At 34.5% G+C, this 5,000-nt stretch overlaps 1 long non-coding RNA gene across 1 annotated transcript in view; it reads right to left on the bottom strand.

The window, feature by feature from the left end:
- Positions 1–1,427, bottom strand: part of LOC144975603 (uncharacterized) — an 11,368-nt gene extending 9,941 nt beyond the window's left edge. The window contains exon 1 of the long non-coding RNA XR_013645952.1: positions 1,205–1,427. This is a non-coding gene — a long non-coding RNA (uncharacterized LOC144975603). The remainder of the gene's footprint in view (positions 1–1,204) is intronic.
- Between the last annotated feature and the right edge of the window lie 3,573 nt (positions 1,428–5,000).

Here is a 5,000-nt window from a genome sequence, read left to right as displayed (position 1 = left end):
AACATGATCAAGTTTATGTTTTTTCCCCTCTGGATACGCTTTTCTGCTCGCCGGAGAAATATTTCATACTGGGCGTCCGCCATTGTTCCGATAGTTTAGAGCCAGTGTTGCTAAGTTACCATGCGTCATTATGAAGGAAGTGACGTTACGACTATTGAATCCTATTGTGAGTCGAGAAGCAAGGAGTCGAGGGTGGCGTTAACCCTGCAAATTAGTATAATTCTGTGGAAGCCATTGACGAAAAATAAATAGAAGGAACGAAATTGACGTCACTCAGCTCTTAGTTAGTGTTTTAGCCAGCCTTTTTATGAGTAGTTCTCACTATATTGCATCTATCCGCAGCCACCGTAAACTTATAGCCCGACAGTGTTAGGCTATATAAAAGTTAACGATGGCTACGCTGACACTGACCAAAAAATTGCGTCAAAAGACAAGTATTTGGTCGCAAAAGAAAACAAACCGTGAGTTGTATTCAATAGTTCAGCCAATGGAATCTCTTGTTTTCTTGAGCTCTAGAAATGACAACTCACTAGACGCTGCACAAACCTAAAAAAATAAGTAAAACTACACGTTCTTTATGTGTTCCAGTGTCAGATCATAAGTTAACGAAGGCTACGATTGATCACACTATAGATAGAATGAAGTTGACGTCACTCGGGTCTTTGTTATTATTTTTTTGCCATCCACGTTTATGAGTAATTCTAACTGAACTGTATAATCCAGACAACAAAAGTTCATGGTTACACAGAGTTTGTGTAATGGTCCGTTATACTTCCGGATGGCAATGTTGTGAACATATGAGCCAAGCGCATACTATCTATAAACGTTTAAGATTCCACTTTGCTTTCTGGTATGTTATATATTATAGGCTGCTAGATGTTGTGAGCTTTTTAACTAGGCGCATAGCATCAATATCTCCCAAAGGAGCAGCATCATAACATAATATATTTGATAAGGAAATTGTTATATTTTTAGCACCATTTTTGAACTTTGCATTGAAAAAGATAATTTTATCGCTAAACATGTCGATATCATACTAAACTTGTATCTTCTTTTTCGACAATATTTTCAAAATGTCGTTTTTAAATTGGCCGTCATAGAAAATGGCTTTCAGATTTATTTGCAAACCTTTGATTAACAAATCGTAGATGAGACACGGCTTCAAAAATAACAAATGATAACAAAAAACAACAACAAAACTTACCGAAATGTTGAAAATCTTCATTTTTGTCTTCTTGTTGAACGAGTAGTATTTACTGATGTTGAGTCAATAGAGATAAATTGTTGGGCATTTCCACTCATTTATATGGGAAACAGGTCCTGCCTTCGCACGAAGTAAAACGTCATGACTCCGTGTGTTTTATGACGTATCGTGTAACCAACCAATAAAATGAAACACATCTCCACCCTATTATGTACCGTCCTTGACCTGAAGAACACGTCATGACCCCGATTGCTTTATGACGTATCATGTAACCAACCAATTAAATGAAACCCCATCATTTTTTAAAATTTTTTTTTTCTAATCCCAGGCCATCATATCTAATGACCCTCTTAATTAGTATCAATTTTATTAGGTTTGTTATCGAACATGTTTAGAGTCAGTAGCAGTAGAATAACTTTATGTCATTTACTGCCACTGTATCATTCGTTAACTATCGGATTTCTTATTATTTATTTTATTTGCTTATTTATTTGTTAATTCTCTCTCTCTCTCTCTCTCTCTCTCTCTCTCTCTCTCTCTCTCTCTCTCTCTCTCTCTCTCTCTCTCTCTTTCTCTTTTTTAAAAAATGAAATAAAATATAGAATTATTAATATTGCTTGAAGAGTTCATGGAGGGTGAGAGGTTAATGGGGCAGTTAGGGTATCTATTGGGTTTGTAATATTATATTATTACTCTTTCAGGGTTCATGTTAATGTAGATATTGTTAGATGTGGAGGGGGGGGGGGGTAATTATAATGTTCTGATTGGTGGATCCTGGTGGACCGGAACCAATCAGATTGTCGATTGCATGGGTTTTTTGTGTGGAGAAAATTAGTATGGACTGATGGAGGTTACAAAATCGGCGATGTTGGATTATTGCCAAAAAAAAAAAAAAATAAAATAAAAAAAAGCAATTAGAAATTAGACGTAATATTATGATTAATAATTATTATTATAAATAAAAATGAAGTGCATTTGTCTAAATAGGTTAAGAATTTGGGGCGAGGGTTATCGCAATGAAAATCTATCCATGCCATTCTATGTAAATAATATCTGCAAATATTTGCGTTTTGAAATCAATAGAATATTCCTTATCTGAAAGTTTTTAATTGAAAATGTCACACAAAATTAGTGGTTTCCTTAGTTTTATCAAAACGTTATTTTTGTAACTCCCTTTTGTCAGGTCTCCCACTGAATTTAACGGGTAAATTACAACGGGTACAAAATTCAGCAGCCCGCATATTATACCAAAAAAGAAAATTCGACCGTATCACCCCACTTTTGGAAAATTTATAATGGCTTCCCGTCTATCGAATAGATTACAAACTTGCTTTATTAGTTTTCAAGTGCCTTAACAATTTAGTCCATTGGTATAAATTATACATAAGAAGTGCGTAATTTATATTTCTATTACGTCACCAAATTTTGTTTAGCTGTTATTGCTTGATTTTAATTTATTTTTTTTGAAAGAACCCTTACTCCGACATGTCGGTAGAAGAAATCACACACAAAAAGTATAGAATAGCAGCATGTTGTAACTGAAGAAAAAGTTGGATACATCGTTCGAGAAATCCTGGGTTTCAGAAAGGTATGTACCCGTTGGATACCAACGCAAAGAGACCAAGATGGATTCCGGGTGCAGTCGAGAATTTTTCTAACTCCTCTCTCCAACCAGCACTGATTGGGTAGCTGGGTCTGTTAGATATGCCGGAAAGTACTTTTCGATAGACTAGCGTCCTATCAAAAAGGTAGCAAGCAATTGCCATTGTCCGCTAAACCGGGATAAACTCCGGCTCTATAGGCTTAATGGCTCTGATGGACTACTTACTTACATTGGTGATCTGAAAAGAAATGTATTAAAACCCCATAACTACAATAAGGGTATTGACAATAGCTATCTCAACCGCTTGCCTTGATCAGCTATACTTCTTTTTATGAATAGTAAAACCCAGTTTGTCTTATAAATTATCCTTTTCCAGTACATTAGCTTTACACTCATTGAATGTATCTCCTGCAAGTAGATATCATCCAGATAGCCTACACTTATATGACCAAAAGTTCTCAAGTGTGCCAATGGAATTGTAAGTATCTTTGTTAAAAACCTTGGTGCATCTCTGTAACCCTGTGCTAAAGCACAAAATTCATATAAAATTCCATCAAAGTAAAATCTAAAAAAACTTCCTGTCCTTGTTTTGAATATTTACAGAATAGTATGCGTCTCTAATGTCTAACTTTGCGCAAAAACAATTTCTAGTGATAAGTTCCAATACTGAAAATAGTCTGTCCATTTTAAAATGTTGCTTTTTAAGAACTTCATTGACATTTTTCAAATTTAACATAAGTCTTTTAGATCCATCAGCTTCAGGTTGTAGAAACACATTTGATATAATTGAGGTAGTAGTTGGTTTATTCCCTTCAACTTTTTAAATGATCTTTTTTTGCAAAAAATTCCCCAATTTCCTTCTCCATTTCTGAATTCTCTTCATTCGAAATATTAATCTCCTTCTTTAGCTTAATTTGTTGATTATCTAGGCATATGTTTTTCGGTAAGGATACTGACCCCCCCCTTTAATAATTCCAACATGTTTTTATCTGAAGTTAGCCTTTTCCATTCCTTTACATAAAATCTCATCCCCCCCCCCCACTCCACAAAATCTCCTGAAATGTTAAGGAGGTGTATATAATTACTTACCACAGGTTCTTTGTTATCTAATAATTTCTTTTGAATGGTTGGTTGTATTGGACATAGTTTTTTCTAATTTCTCTTTTGAAAGGGATTCATGTGGTCGTCCCCCATGCAGTTGTTTCGTCCAAAATTCTGATATCCATTTGGCCGATCACTTGGCGAGTTTTTTGACACATGTTTTTGATATGGTATTCCAAGGGTACTGGAAAGTTTTGATGATTCGCCAAGATCTTTAATTTTCTGATTTAGATTATCTCCGAAAAGGAATTCTGTTGATTTACTTTTTGTGTCATCCTTCGTACATAATGGCCTGAATTTCTCAAGGAGTCAAGATTTCATGCTATCTTTCCTTGTACTGGAGACATCCTTAAAGCAGACTGATGACAGTAGTATTATGTCTGTCATGGTATTTCAAATTCTTTCAAGTTGATTTCATTTTTTATCCTTTCTAGCCTTTCTCGCTGTGTCCAACATTCCGACTGAAGCAGTGATTGTTTTGGTTATAATGTTTTGTGTTTTTACTAACTTGATATCTCTTCCTTTCTGTGCTTTAAATAGTAGCTTCCAGATTTCCAGATTTGTCCTTGGTAACCTTATGTTATTGGTGTTTTCTGGTTGAAGGTATTTATCCCCATTTCTTTGATTTTCTCTTCACTGAGTTGTTTGCATAAACCATTGTCTATTAAAGCTGTAAAGCGCTTAGAGCCTGTGACAATGGGGTAAAGCGCTATATAAATGCCATTTATTATTATTATTATTATTATTATTATTATTATTATTATTATTATTATTATTATTATTATTATTATTATTATTATTATTGCCAATTTCGCAACTATTCTATCTCCTTTCTTGGCAACTGTTTCGAAAAAATGATTTTAATTCAAACCAGTTTTCATCCTCTGCTCGTTTAATTCTCCCAACGAGTGAGACGACAAATTGCCCAAATCATCCAGGCTTGGGCTCTGTCTTTCAACACGTTTCTTTTTGTTGTTGTATCTAGTGGAGGGGAGCAAGATCTTTTCCTTGTCTTATCTTTGACTAAAACCTCGACTTAATTTTTTATTTCTGTAATTTCCTCTTTAAGAGAGTTTATCTTTCGTCTATAAT

The sequence above is a fragment of the Berghia stephanieae genome, chromosome 6 (assembly GCF_034508935.2).
Source record: "Berghia stephanieae isolate SIO BIC M18660-M18661 chromosome 6, UCSD_Bste_1.3, whole genome shotgun sequence".
In the NCBI taxonomy this organism is placed as follows: domain Eukaryota; kingdom Metazoa; phylum Mollusca; class Gastropoda; order Nudibranchia; family Aeolidiidae; genus Berghia; species Berghia stephanieae.
This window is presented reverse-complemented; position numbering and strand designations above follow the sequence as displayed.